Source organism: Cydia strobilella, chromosome 10, assembly GCF_947568885.1.
Source record: "Cydia strobilella chromosome 10, ilCydStro3.1, whole genome shotgun sequence".
Taxonomy (NCBI): domain Eukaryota; kingdom Metazoa; phylum Arthropoda; class Insecta; order Lepidoptera; family Tortricidae; genus Cydia; species Cydia strobilella.
Window position 1 is genome coordinate 12,085,200 of NC_086050.1, and position 15,985 is coordinate 12,101,184.

The 15,985-nt window shown below is 35.9% G+C and overlaps 1 protein-coding gene across 1 annotated transcript in view; it reads left to right on the forward strand.

Moving 5' to 3' along the window:
• Positions 1–9,797: 9,797 nt before the first annotated feature.
• The window catches only part of LOC134744551 (monocarboxylate transporter 10-like), a 202,557-nt gene continuing 196,369 nt past the window's right edge, over positions 9,798–15,985 (forward strand). Inside the window, exon 1 of the mRNA XM_063678380.1 lies at positions 9,798–9,871. The gene's annotated coding sequence lies outside the window, so the exon portion shown is untranslated. The remainder of the gene's footprint in view (positions 9,872–15,985) is intronic.

Here is a 15,985-nt window from a genome sequence, read left to right on the forward strand (position 1 = left end):
CCCCGCAAAACTCAATAATGAGTTTGACTGTGGGGTCATCAGTCTCTAGTTACATATGTACTTAACTTAATTTTATAGTAGTGCAATTACTACAAAATATTGAGGTAGTGTATTTTTAACATAGATTTAAATTTAGACTTCTTATTTTCACATCTTATGGCTTCGGGCAAACTATTAAGCAAATATGGTATTCTTTTCCTAAGGGTTCTATCCCCGTAGTAGTTATTAATTCTAGGAACGCATAGTTTGCCTGAAGCCACAGCCTTTGTGATGTAAGTGTGTGTGTGTATGTCACACTGTGTAATTAATTTCAAATTATGTTCGACATTCCATTCGATCTAACTCCCGCAATGTATTCCGGTAGTTACACCTAGAGTTACCTACAAAAAATTCACACAAATTACCTATGTGAATACTGAATTACCGTCAAGTGAGCCTTTTCCTTAAAAATGCGTGGGTGGTAGAACTGATCAAAGAAGAAAAGAAAGTATCAAAGGAATGAACTGTCAAAGAAATGCATCGCTTAAAACCGGTTGCACATTGGATACGAACGATACGAACTTAAGTTTTGTTAATTTCCGAAAATAAATAATAAGTCGTGCGAATACAGAGCGCACATTAGATATCATCTCGTCAAACTACCGCACCCATCCAAGTACAGGCTGTCCAGTCCAGCGGCAGATTTCCGATTTCAAAATTTGATTTAAAAAACTATAACAGATAAACCATAACTATAATTTTTTTGAAAATCATTTTCGAAATGACCTTCGCTTCGCCTTTTTTCATCGGGAGGTCAAAATAAATGTTTAGAATAATCATTATTTTAATCAAACATTACCTGATTGCATTTTAGCGATGTATAATGAATTAAGTTGAGCAACCAGTCAACATATCAGAACGGAGAATAAAATCTACCAATTAAAATACGTACAGCAATAGGAAAGAAAATTCACACCGTTCCGCCTCCTAGCTCATGGTGGATGCTTATCCTAAGAAATGGCTGTATAGAAAAGCGTAGGTACCTATTTATTTACAGTCCACTGTCGATCTAAGAAGCGAGCTTACGCCTACACACCTCGAACGCAAAGAAATAAGACTGGAGTGAAGAAAGAAGAATATTTAGTACACGGATCCCAGTCCTAACACATATCAAATGTATGGGCCCATGGGGCAGAAAGCATTAAACTAGGCATATGCTAGCCACGAAAAAAATGTAACGGAAAGCTAGCAGTCACAGTGTGATTTTTTCTACTCTTGTCCCGTACTTTTGTCTCCCAATCAGCAATTTTCATTTTTTTGTACAAAAAAACGTTTGAAGTTACGCCACAACTGCCAAGTCTGCCAATGAACAATAGGAATGTGGCTAGGACTTGTTTCCAAATTCTGCGTCCAAATCCTGTAATGTGGTTGCAACAGCTTATCCGTTTATATCTAAATCTCTTGAGCGCGATTACTTAGCTTGAGAAAGGACTCCTGAGAGGTTAGAAACATGTCGTGAATCCATTTTAGCTACAGGACATGGCTGCATGCACAATTGGCAGCTACGGGATGCGTTAAGTATTTATTACAGACAGCTTTTGCTTGACAGTAGCAACAGTATCCTGAGTGTGATAGCGGGTAGGCTCGATAGTCGCTATATGCAGCACTGGTCGAAACTGCATCGTTCCTTAGCTTCGTATGAAATGTAGATATCTAGTAAGTTAAGTAATTAATTGTATCTAACATAGTTTTAAGTTCCTGCATGTACATGTTCGTCTGGTTATGGATTTCTGTGGTCCGAAATAAATGTTTTTATTTTTATTAAGGTTATGTTCCGAATGCGCAAGCTTTACTGAGTAGCATTGAATTATGCAGCATGCAGTGAAACACGGGCGACTATCAAGCTTCTAAATAAACTGATTGACGGTTTTTAACGTTCAAATCGCGAAAGTAAAGCGGCAACAATGCCAACTCATTCATTTAATCAAGAATGTTAACAATTTAATGGCATCGCCCGTTTCCTGCAGCATCTTGAAATCTGAAACGCTGCGTAGCAATGTTTTCGCAATAGGAATGTGACCTTAAGATGGTTTATATATGTCGAACTTACTTAAGAACTTTTTTGAACTTATTCGACTCAATTGAGTAAGTTAAAAAATTACTAGTTACCATCGATTGAGCTCCTATCATCGCTTCCACCACGCACAAAGCTCATGGTAAGTACTTACTATAAAATTTAATTAAGCTGTTGATAAAATTAACGGCGAAAATCGTCTGTGGCAGGCAACGCCATTAATTACCGTAATTGAGTGACGAGAGGCTCTCCAACCTAGGGGTGAGGTACACGCAGCTCAAATCCTTTACCGGGCACGGACAGGTTGCACACACAAACGAATGACAATTATTAATTTATTACTGTTTTGGAGAATTTTCAAACAAATTTCTCAGTGACGAGTCAGTCATATAGGATATACTAATCTAGCCATCCGAAAAGACTCGAACGTTAAATTAGCAGTGTATGTACTACTTATGTTCGAATTATTGTTAAGTATGTTTCAAAGTAGCGTCGACTCACTCGATTTTGATCACTGATTTGTCAAATGTCAGTTTTAATGACCCCAGACACTTAGTTTACGTTTTACAAACACGGACGTAATTCAAGCCGGGTTACATTTTCTATACTCTTAAACCTTTATGAAAACTTCAGCAAAACATTTAAACCGGTGACTATACCGGAAAAATATTCCATTAGCACGTGCCAAATATTGCTCCTGACACAGTTACTTCCGTTTCAGGGAGTGTATTCTCATCGCATCTGCGAGCACTGACGACTACTCCAGCAAACCAGCATTTCTTACTAGACAATTGTAAATTTTGTAATTATGTCGGGCGTCGGCACTGTTGTTAAAAAAATTAGTTAAAATCAAATAAGGTTTATGTTATTATCATTTTCATGGATCCAATTAACGCAACATTGCTGCACCAAAATTGCTACAAAATTTAAGTTGTCTAAATACTTATTACAAACTGACCTGTAGTGAAATTAGATTCAATGATGAAGTTTTCGAGTTCATTCAGTCCAATTTTGAATCAGGGTGTACAGATGCAGGGAGCGAATACAATTTCCTCTGAATTCCAGAATAATAATGACGAGGAAAATCGCTAAGTGCGAATAAAAGCTAGGCACCATTGGATGCGTATGCACATCTCCGGCTCTCTGCGTATTACGAGTAACTATACGTATATTAATTTAACGCAACGCAAACGACGCACTGAGAAGGGAGCTGAAGCTATTACATGCTGTCATGCTGTGCCGATCAGCAATTCATGGTATGTTTAATCACCATGATGACCGTCCCATCATCAGCGCCGATGGGGAAATTAAAGGAGTACAGTTCCTGTGCAAATTAGGCATCCAAGCGCAATCGAATCGACGACGGTGTTCTAATCTGTAATTTAGGTACGAGTACTTAACAATTCATTAGGTTCGACCTCGAGGTCTATAAGCTCTGCATGTTCGAAGAGCCATGTTATACTGGACCGCGCGATCGATTAACTCGCCCGTTAGAGGAATGACAATCCAGAACTAAAAGAGTTGTATTTATTTAACATACCGTCCATTATCCGCAGCGCTCCGATAGTTTTGTGCAGCTGGGCAGCTCCTCAAACATATAGACGTAAGCGACATTGGGTTGTATCGGACATACCTACGTCCATGAAAGGGCGGGACGAGTAGGATCAAATATAATTAACTGATGGCGAGCAAATTGAATCAATATTAATCTGATGGTTAGCGGAAAAGCAAAAAATAGTAAATCAGTTGAATCTCGTATTTGTCAGTTGTCGAGTGTCAAATAATGTGAAAATTACGCAGTCGTTAATGACTGCTCTCACTTGTCAATAAACAAAGAAAATTATACAAATAGTTCAATATGTTACTAAAACTAGTTATAGTTCACATTCTAATGTGCGATCTATCGCAATCGTATGATTCGCTAAGCTGGATCCTAGGATCTAGAACTACAGCGAATTGGATTTCAATATTTAAACTGAACAAATCAATTTCTCTTGGGGATATAAAGTTGGCTAAACCAATACCCTTTTAGTAAAGACAAATAAACAAAAAGACTGTATCTTAAATGACTTGTTACTGGACCGCAAATAATTTCGATAATTAGGTAAGATAACGTAATAGATAACTGCCGCCTGTACCTTTTATTTTTGTTCCTTTAAAGAAGCCCAATCAATCTATATTGTGCCCCATTGCTAGGCAAAGGCGTCTTCCGCCACTCGTCAAGTTTAGGCGTTATCGTTGCTGCATTCAATATGTTCAATATGCTGGATTGAATACACCTATCTGGTATATTATTTAAAAAATAATGTAAATAACTTTAACGTTGTTATACCTGTTTTCCTTTTATTGGATATGTTTGCAATTTTTTTCTGACAGTCTGAACTAGCTAACGTTTAAATTAAGAAATTGTCACACAACTTAGATGCTCCATATTTTTCTTCAGATTATGTTATTGGAAAATCAGAAATAAAGTAGTAGGTATACAAAATACTGAGACCTTTGTTGCTATGTGGCACTATCTACAAAATCCTTTTCAACCTGTAGGCAAAGCAATTGGTAAATAGAGGAAAAAAATACTTTGTTTTGTTTGCCACCTACAAAAATTAATTAATTAGTTACTCCTGATATACAACAATGGTGAAGAATACAACTCTGCACATCGATGGACAGTCTTTATTCTACCACTCATTGCTATTGGCAAACAGTCGGGTCGTGGTCAGAGATAAGGTCCTGCCAAATTCTTGTCAGGCACTAAAGTGTAGTGCCTAAACTACATAATAGGTACCGCTCGTATCTAGATATAAGAGAAACTTATTTATCGAAAACATATACTTCTAGGCATTATGTAGAAGTTAAGAGCATGTGGTTTATGTGTGGCTGGTTTTATGAAATAAAAATTATCTTTTTTCATGGTATAACCTAAAGTTATGTGTTAAAATCACATCTTTTCTGAAGAAAAAACTGCTGTCATTTAGTTTTCATGTAATTACGAACACTATTTAAATAAGGTAAATTTATTAAAAGCGTGTCAATTTCATATTACAAGTCTACGATCCTAATGCTCTTTAAATGCACTTTGCATTAATTTAATACTTTTAATAAAGAAGGCCACGGAATTCTTTTATCCGATAAACCCTTAATTGGAATTTTATATTATGATTACAGGAAGATAATGCAGTAGTAAATTAATTAAGTTTCATGCTTCCAATAGGGACGGAGCTCATAAATTTTAGCATTCCGTTAACTTTGGCTGGGGTTCACTTAGCCAAATCTCTCTCCTAATTTCATCCAGATTACCGATAGCGATTAGGGCAGTAAAAGTGGAGACTGCAAACTGGAAGATGCAGAAGGAAAAGACCCCCAACAAGATGGACGCCAACGGTCTGGTTACGATCGCGACAACCGTTGTATAACAGCGCAAAAACGCTCGTTGTGGAGTTGGAATTGCCCTTAGGGGCCTTCTACTTTCCAATAGTTTAGTGTTATTAGAGATCTAGTACAGAATCGTTAAGTTAATCGCGGCCGACACCTTTTTCATGAATAAAAATGTAGGCACTCTGCACCGATAATGTAGGCCCCGATTAAGCCAGCTGCAAATGGCTCGTGGCAGATTGGATTAAACGCGTCGTTTCGTCCTGTTAACCTCCATTACCCACACTTCTGATTTATGACGGCTTATGTATTATTTACCTGTACTTTTAGGGTCTCTGAAGGATGGCTTATGGTTTATCTACTGATACATTGACGACAGCGCCACCCTCTTTCTAGCTTTCGGGAAATATCGAAAGCGCTCGACTTCTGAGCATCCCGTCACGCGCTGCATTAAGCATGACTAGCCAACGTGGAAGATGCGCTAACGATAAGTTCGGTTGGCCAGTTTACTGCGCTTGTAATAGTAAAATGTTGTTGGTTGGGCAAGCGGACTGTCATTTTAGTAGGGATATATAGGTATACTGGGATTGAAAAAAGAAGGTTTAACAACCCTGGGACTCTCGGTAGCGGTACAGTGGACGGCACAGCATGTAACCGCTATAGTAATTAGGTACGCACGAGATTTTAGACATTATGTTGTTTCACACACACGGATTTTTACTTGGAAACTAACACCAAACTATACGAGCCGTACAGCTATTTAGTATTTGCAGGTGATTATTATTCAAGTTGTGATATTTTTCCTAAAGCCAGCCGGCCAGCAGAGCAGCTAAAAGTTGAGTTCCCGACTACTAATACCAGTCTGTTCTGTCGACTGAAAAGTTTGTTTCCATATGTCCTATAGGTAATAATTCACATTTACCTATGTAATTAAATAAACCATTCAAAAATAAACCATAAAAATATAATTTGCTATTGAAGTCATGAAATCATGATAAAGGTTTGTCACGATTGGATTTGAACCAGTGCATTAATTAAGGCGGTTCCCTGAGCCAGAAGGCGAAAAATCTCCTTATATGATCATGTTTTTCTAAGAGGCGTTGATATTCGTAGACGTGGAAAAAATATATGTAGTTCTTGACTATATTATCTTTAACAACATAGCTTCCGATACACGAATTATGACACTTCGCTCGATACAATTAATTCCCAAAGTAACCTCTAACTCGGACTTTTAAGGGGCCCACTGACTATCAGTCCGCCGGCCTCGGCCTGTCAGTTGTTCGGAACTGTCAAATTTTTGTTCTAACCGACAGGCCGATATCGTCCGGCGGACTGATAGTCAGTGGGTCCCTTTATTAATCCTACTTTACTCGGTTATTTATTATGTGATACTATAAACAAAAAAAGAAGAAAAAACAATCTTAACTTAAATAGTAATTTAATAGCTTTCGAATTTCGATATTGTAAGGTAACGTTTTTAAAATAAATAAAAATCGACAAAATTCGTTCAAAATTGACACTTGGCGCGTATGATCTTTCCCGTTCTTTCTTGCGAAATGTGACAGTGACAGCGGCAAACCGATGGAACGGCCTTAAAAAGCATTTATGCCAACAGCTGCGAGCTACAAAAATAACGTATTTCAAAGGTACTATATATTATTATGCATTGATACCAAATATAAATATGTTGCCAACGATTAACTATATATTAGTTAGGCAATATAGGTACGTATACGAGTGTAAGGTGCAGTTGGCATAATTGGGTTCAGACACTCCAGGCACGCTTTTAAAACTTTACGAACACCTGATTTCACTTTAATGGTGTGGCTTTACCTGAAGTGTCGTGCATTAGAAGTTATAGGGTTCCCTTATAATAAATGAAGGCTAATGTAAACTAAACTTTTAAATAATTAGGCCTGATTTTAATTTTGTAAGTACCATAAGACAGTGACAAAGGAAGTTTTATCACGACTTCCTTTGTCACTGTGGAAATGAAGAATTAGTAGAATATTACGATGAAAGATTGGACATGAAATCTGAATTGGCTGCAACTGAATGCAGACAATATTATTTATTCCCTTTTTTTTGGTTAATATAAGTGGTTAAAGTAATTACTTACCTGACATTTAATTGAGCGTAAATTAACTTAAATAACATACATCAATATGTATAAACTAACTTATTAGAACAAACTAATACTACAAATAAATAAAATAAAATAAATTATACAATATTATTCCTAAATTAGGAATCTAGAAACCCAGATGTCCCAGATTTAGTACCCAATATGAATCTTCTGAATGTCTTATGAGTGTAGGAAGTATTTTTGTCCCTAATGTGCTGTTAAGCATGGCTGTTATTCCTATAAGGTTATAGCCTCAAATAAAATAACAATATGAGTATAAGGCATAAGGCCAATATGGCTTACACCGTCTGCTTAGGCAAGACCTTTCGGGACACTTCGCTCTACTGACAAGTGATCTTCACGTATTCTCGTACGTAGTTATGTTCTGACAGCTGCTGAATTGTTGGTGCGGAATTTAATGGAATTACTAGTTCCGTTGTTAAAAAATTATGAATTTTTCCAACATGGACAGATTGGACAGGTTATATATCTACCGAACGTTTGTGATGAGTAAGTAACATTTACTTGGGGATACATATCAACTGCACATATTCACAGGTCATTGGATCGTCGGTAAGCGATAAGAACACCAGTCCTTGGATGAGGCAATACGGTTGATCACGCCATGCCATTACGTCGTGCGAATATTAAACATGTCTTTGCACATTATTGGTCAACAGAAAAAGAAATGTTGACTTTTACCTCTGGTTAATAGTATGACTAACCAGCGAGCGTTGGTGGCCAATCGCTAAAATGTATGGCTTCCAAAGAGAGGTCGTGGGTTCAATTATTGGACCATACGAATGAGTCTTTAGACACTTAAGTACAAAATATAAATTGATATATTTAATATAGACGTTGCTTTATTAAAAGAAAATGTCTTGAGAAAACTAGGCTCCCAATCCCAATAAGTTTTAGTTTATCCACTGAGAAGAACTGATGGCAGTTGCTTTCGTATCTATGCCAGTTCTCGGGATTAGGTTACCAAAACCGGACCCCCCAGGCTCTTAGATGCAACTGATAAAGTACTAAAATGTGAAGAAGGATTCTATCAACTTACTTTGATCACATAAATCCACTTCACGCGCATGCATACTAACGATCAGTATCAGAAAGAAATGCAGTCTATGGTATCGACTGATAATCCCGATTATAACACAGTGGCTGGAAAAAGTAGCACTAGCAGGTAAATAGTAGGCAAATTATTATAATTATTACTCAAATTATGCCTATATGATCATCACTATCCTCGGCTCAAGAGACAGGTATTCGACAGTCCAATATAAAAAGAAATAGATATGTAGATACATGTGCTTGATACGATTAACAAGATGCCAAAATGGTCCTAACATGTAACCTACATACTGAACTAATTGGATCAGTAACGACACATATATGCCAAAGGCTTGACTTCAATATAGGAGCCAACTGCCAAGTGGCACGTATTGATAGTTCATGCATAAAGCTCTCTTAAGGTAACATTCGAATGAAGACTGCAACAGCGTTATTAGTGCAGCGTTGTCTCTGTCAATTTTATTGATAAAATGAGTGACAGATTTAATGTTCTAATCGCGGCAGTAAGTAATTCAGCCACGATATCAACGCAATGTTTTAAAAACTGACAGTGCCATCGCCCGCGTCAACATTGCAGAATTAACGCTGATGCAGTCGCCATTCGAATATCACCTTTACACATTTTAAATTTTAATCGTATTCCAATTTATTATTTGGTATTGAATTTTGTTTTCAAAATACGGCACCTGCATTTTGTACAGGCGTTACTATTAAGTGTGTTAAATCGTAAATAAGCTCATCTGCCGCCCAGATTCCAGATAAACGAATGTTTTGTGTGACAAAGAGTCCTTCAACTTTAAACTTGTACTCACGGAAGGACCTTACAGCAAGTAGCAGCTATCTGTAAAAGGGAGAAAGTATTACGTACATACATAAGGTCGTAGGTATTACCGTATCACGCTGCCTCAACCAAATAGCAAAATTGTAAGCGGAAACGATGTTTGTTACTACTGCAGCGCTGAATAGCGTTGGGAATACATTGAGGATTGACATGTTCCTGAGCAAGGGAATCGAAAGCCCATCTGACTGAACCAGTATAAGCGCTTACTTATACATAGTTGCAATGCCTCTCGAAGGCATGTTACGCTGGTTTCATGAAATGGGGTATGAAAAAAGAAGCCGGCTGCTATCAGTGGTTTTATCAACCAGTGTCGTTCCGACGCCGACTGGGACGCACGCGTTGATCGCGTATCGCGCACTCGTGGTTCTCGCAGTGACTCGAGACTTTCGCAAGTTTTGCATAGGTAAGTTAACATAAGTTTGATATGCTTGTAATCTTAGTTCGGTCGTATATTCTTGATGGTCAATAATTTCGTAAAATTTCTTTTTTTTAATGACCTTATATCTGTATGTTTTGGACTCGAAAATATTATTCAATTCCATTTAAATATAATAAATAAATAAATAAATATTATAGGACATTCTTCCACAGATTCAAGATTATATATATCACTGAATAGGTATAATATACCTATCTACTTTAATGTTTACATATACGCAGGTATTTAACTATCTATATGCTCTCTTATTCAAAATGTAAAATAAATATAAACAACGGTAAAAAAAAAAACTTAAGTATTATGAAGGTACCTATTAAAGTGGTACCTATAAATATTAAATCATACAAACTTTCACATTCAACACTCATTATTTAATTTTTTTAAATTGCCTAGTCGGTTTGAGACATTAATTTCGGCCAAAGCTTGAGTCCTTCTAAACTTTTTCGGGAAGTCGGCACTAAATTATAATAAATAGCCGCTATCGGCCAAACTTCCGTCGTTAACGAGGGTCACCAGATTCTTTTTTATTAGGTAACCTTCTGCTAATAATTATTTAGGCTTCAACATTAAAATTTGATACGAATACAAACTGGCTGCTCTCAATTGTTTGTTTCTATTTAATTTACTGTGTTGACAGACTGTAAAACTAATATACCTTCTTGAGCCTTCGTAAGAAGTTTCCAGATCCGAAATCCAGGAAACTATTTTAGTTTTATTTTAATAAAATTTCTCTTACCTAGCTATCACACCCAAATTGTAATTTACCCTATATGACGCTGGTTGAGGTTAAAACCAGCCAAGCTGTGCCCATACCATGTTCCTGAATTTCGTAACTAATAATAAGACCTACGTCGATTGTAACTATTAATGGAAATTAATCCATTGTATTTGTTTTTTTGTATTTTATTTGTATAATTTTGCCGAGTGGCAAAAACGAGTTCTGTCGTAGTTCTATGAGTATGTAAACTATTTTAAGTAGAAAAAAACATAATATTTAAAAAGATACGTTTGTAATCTTTATATATTTTTTTTGTAAAACTTCACGGGATTCGTATTCGCATTAAAAAAACCCGTTTGTTTAATGTCCGAGTTGGTTACCTAGTTTACTAGACAAATCTGTTTGTCAAAATAAACAACATTTCTACTTTCAGCTTACAGTCAAATATTTTTGTTTACATCATTTTGTACCTACAAACTTATGCGATTTGGTAGCATGCAAGTAATCTGTAGAAACATGTTGTGGAAAATGTGTAGGGCTCTTATAACCATGTTGCGGTTTAAATAAGGGTTAGCAAAAATACGTGCCAAGAAATGGCCTTTAGTACAACTTCGTCTTAACTAGCATAAAATCATAATTCCACTAAAACTTGTATCATATAATATAAGCGTTTATTAGTAATTAGAAATAAAATTTGGAATAAGATTTAGTAAAATTTCAGAATAAAATGATAACTAGGTGACGAATAGAATAGAATAGAAAATAGAATAGAAAGTTCTTTATTGTTTATCATTTTTGTTACATACAAATATGTCCGCCAAAGGGGTGTGTCCTTAGTGTAATATGTCTTAAAGATCTATACATTTATTTTATGTCGTGTAGCCAATTTACGGCTCACAAGAAAGTGTTATGATCTACGTTAGTAATGTAATTACACTTTTTATTTTATTTTTATTAATTGTTATTTAGTTTTATTTTAAAAGACGTTCCCTCGAGGGTAGACTCCTTTTACTCACGTATTTATGTCTATCTTTTTTACTGACATAATCTATTTCGCCGATTCTGTTGCTGTACATCATCGGGTTGTATTGACCGTACTTAACATATTGTGGGCCAGGGTTCTCTAATCCCGGGATGCACAAATTTAGGTGACGTTAGGGACGAGTGGCGAAGTAAGGTTAGTTTAAGCACATCAAAAGCCTTATCATTAAGTAAAGTAAAAACAAACAAAAATCTATAATGCAACTAAGGAACCTTATTGCAGTGCTGTACGAGTATCTCTGGACTCAAAATTATTACGATTAACGTAAATACTTTCGGCTAATGTGACTGTTCGTTTTAGTGATACTTAAAAGAATCGTGCAAGCACGCAATTAAGTTCATATGGGTATTTGTACTACATGTGAGCATCATGGACTTAATCTACAACTTAGTTAAGTTCTAACTCTAATTACTACCTGCGATATTACTCTTAACTTAGTTTGATATTTACTGGGACGATACGGAACCGGGCTATTTAGTTCTTTGAACTGTAAACATTATAAGCACTTTTTAACATGCCAGTACCTAGATGTTAATGTACTAGAGACTTGAAATAGGAGTTTAAAATAGTCATAGATGCTAGAAAAATCTCAGGCATGCTAAACAGTCCTAGAAAGAAGTTCTTCTATTACGTTACTAATTATTACGCGCTAATCACGACACGTTGTCGTTTTGTTTCTACAGAACATTTTAACAACATTTCGGGTCATTACTAAGGGCTAAGTTGCACTAGCCAGCTCTGCTGTGGTCACGGAAGACCACATCTAGTGCAACCTAGTTGAAACGTCGGAAAAAGGTAAAATAATGAAATTTTATCGCGTTAGACCCGTTAATGACATTTATTAAATAAGTATAAATTCTTCTTCTTCATTTCCTGTTACCCCCTGCTGGGGTGTAGGGCTCGAATCTTGTTTTTCCATAAATAAGTATAAATTAGGATAAAAATAAATTGGATAAACAGCAAAAAAGACAGGCGGAAACCGCAAATATTGGAATTTGAAGAATGAATGAAGAGCTTGTGATTATAATCGACTAGAATTAAAATTTTGTCGAAAACGATACGTAATGCCATCCATCCATTTTACGAATAGTTATCGTATCACCACTAAAATAAACTTAGGTAGTCTGAAAGTGGTTTTCTGTTATGTATGCAGTTTAGTGTGTGATCAAAAATGACGTTTCTTCAAACAAAAACGTCATATATATCTTGTATGTAAGTTTATTTTTTAATTAATATAATGAAATATAATGTTCTTATGCTGTAATTTTCAAAATTAATTAATTTTCAATTTAGCGACAATTTAGTCATTTTAACTGTCTTTGTTTGTTTAATATTGACTACTTTTAAGGTAGCTAGGTGATTCGGTACCTAACTTGTATGCATAGTTTTGAGATTTTCTTTTTTTTTCTAAATTTAATTTGCTTTATAAGCAATAATTAAAAACTGCATGTTTGCTATAAAAAAATTACGTGGCAATGAAACTTCAACCAAGTTGGTGAATATGAATTAATATAGTCCCCAACTTCATGCATATCATGCCGGGTATTAGGAGGCGCAACATATTCTGCGTTACGTTTACTTACAGAGCGAAGGTGACGAATATTACATCAAATTAGTGTAACTGCTAGAGACAACACATACAGAGCAGATAAAACCCTTTTGTTAGTTTGTTATACTAGGTATCTTATTACGAGATCCCGCCTGGCAGCTGTTCATCAGTGAAGATAAGAGAAGCATGCCAGCAAATAGTTTGTAAATATACAATCGAAAAAGCCTGTCTCCTGAGTGATACCGTCACTCGATAATTGTGGTTTACCTTTTTTTGGGGCTCGCTGACCATTAATTATACTGGTTTGAATAAGCTCTTAGTTATTGTAGCAACTGTAGAAATTCCCTTGTGGCATATTCAAGGAGCTCTAATTACTTTAAACTTTAGGCTGCGGAACCATTACAAGTTTGCGACCAAAATTATTCATACATTATTCCCTTTTGAACCTCAAGTAATTTAGCTCATTCATTCGGATTTGAATTAATGAGTAATTTAAGTGATCATAATGATTAGAATAGTCCATTGTTGGCTAATTGTCGCTATTCAGCGAAAAACGTGTGTTTAATAGAATTGATGTCACAGTTAGGACGCCCACTACAGGATTTGTGACAAAAAGGCGAAGGCGAAGCCCAATTAGACACAAAGTTTGACAATAGGCTGAAAACCTACATTTGCGGTTGCCTAATTCAATAATAAGTAGGTCAGGATTTATACTAGCTAATTTATTTACCAAACCAAATGCTAGTCACGAAACATCCCACATTTGGCAAGCCCTAGCCAATGGACTGTACTTTACCCAGGCAATCAGAAATGTCGTTTCGTGTAATATGGGTACAGCCTACTTCAACAAAAAAGGTAGTTTTATACGAGTTTTTTATGTCAGTATTCTTATCAATTTAAGATGTATCTTTTTTAGGGTTCCGTACCCAAAGGGTAAAAACGGGACCCTATTACTAAGACTTCACTGTCTGTCTGTCCGTCTGTCACCAGGCTGTATCTCATGAACCGTGATAGCTAGACAGTTGAAATTTTCACAGATGATGTAGTTCTGTTGCCGCTATAACAACAAATACTAAAAACAGAATATTTAAGGGGGGGCCCCATACAACAAACGTTTTTTTTGCCGTTTTTGCGTAATGGTACGGAACCCTTCGTGCGCGAGTCCGACTCTCATTTAGCCGGTTTTTACTCAACAGACTCAATTTTGCTAATTTTCTTAAAAACGGCATCTATAGTTATTGATTGAAGTGGAGAAGTATTTATTTATTTCTTTATATTATTTTGGTATTCTATGCGATTACTGATAAATTCCATAAAAACTAAAAAAAATACCCAATTTGTAACTGCGTTTTATATAAATTTCAAGCAGATTATATTAAATACTTTTTATTAATACTATACTAAATTTACTTTTATTATTTACTCTGCTCTATCTAGTACTGAAAAAAATAAATTGTCAATTTGGCATTTGTCATATTTCTTGAAACGCTTTGATTTTCAGGATTTCTTTTTATTCAATTCAGTTCAATCAATTTAATTCTGACATAAATATCCTTACGATTGTTAGCAATTACAAATTTACAAGATTTTGTTACCCTAATGAATCATGAAAAGAAAATCCCTAAACTATTACCCTTGTGCCAGTTAGTTTGTCACTTTCCGCTAGATGGCGTAGTGCCTTCAACACTTACTGTATACTCTATCTCAGTATATATAAGTTACTCTATGATATGACATTTAATCATAATAATTTTATTTCCAAATATGCAAGTTTACAGTTCTAAACCAAAGCACTTACATACTACAATAAATCATATTATTAAATTACATTATATTAATTTACATGTCAAACTATAATTGAAATCATTTCTTAAACTACCAATTGTACTCAGTCATATTATTAAATTACATTATAAATAATTCAAATTGCACATTAAACCTTATTCTTAAAATTATCAAGTTAATATAAATCAATCATATTAAAATTACTCATGTATAAATCAAATCAAATTAAAATTAATTGCCCACCTATATTGCGTTACAATTGCCAAGACACAGCCCAACACGTCTCCCGAAATGACCCATACTATCGTGGAATATATCCGTATCAGCAACCTGCGCGTACAAATTGTTCAGCAGCAAAAGTGCTCTCCGCGTGGGAGCATTACCAGCCCGTCGAGTGCGCGCAACGCTCCTCTCGAACGGGTGCGGGCGTCGCCGCGGTTCCACTGCTGCGCCACCTCCGCGCCTTAAAACTCTATCTGCCCTAGCACACTCGGATTGTCAACTCTATTATTTAGAAGCTGATAGTAGTGCACTATGAGCAACAACTTCCTTCTCAATTCCAGAGTGTCCAATCCAACCATAGCCGTAACAAATAGTGACGGATACATATAGGGGTAGTACCCATATTTACGTCTGTATATAAACCTAGCAAATTTGCGCTGTATTTTCTCTATACTTAGGATATATTTTGCTTCGTAGGGATCCCAAACTATAGCGCCAAATTCCAGTCTGCTGCGAACGTATGCACTGTAAAGCCTTATGGCAACATTAGGATTAGGAAACTGGTATGCCATCCTCATGATAAATCCGAGTGTTTTGCTCGACTTCAAACATGTGTTAGTGATATGTTGCCGGAAGTTAAGTTCCCTATCAAGCGTTAGTCCAAGGTCACGATTTTCTGTGACGCGCTTTAACGGGATACCATGCAGAGTGCACGGTGCATTTATCGGCTTGCGGATTCGGTTAAAGGTGATAGTTTTACAT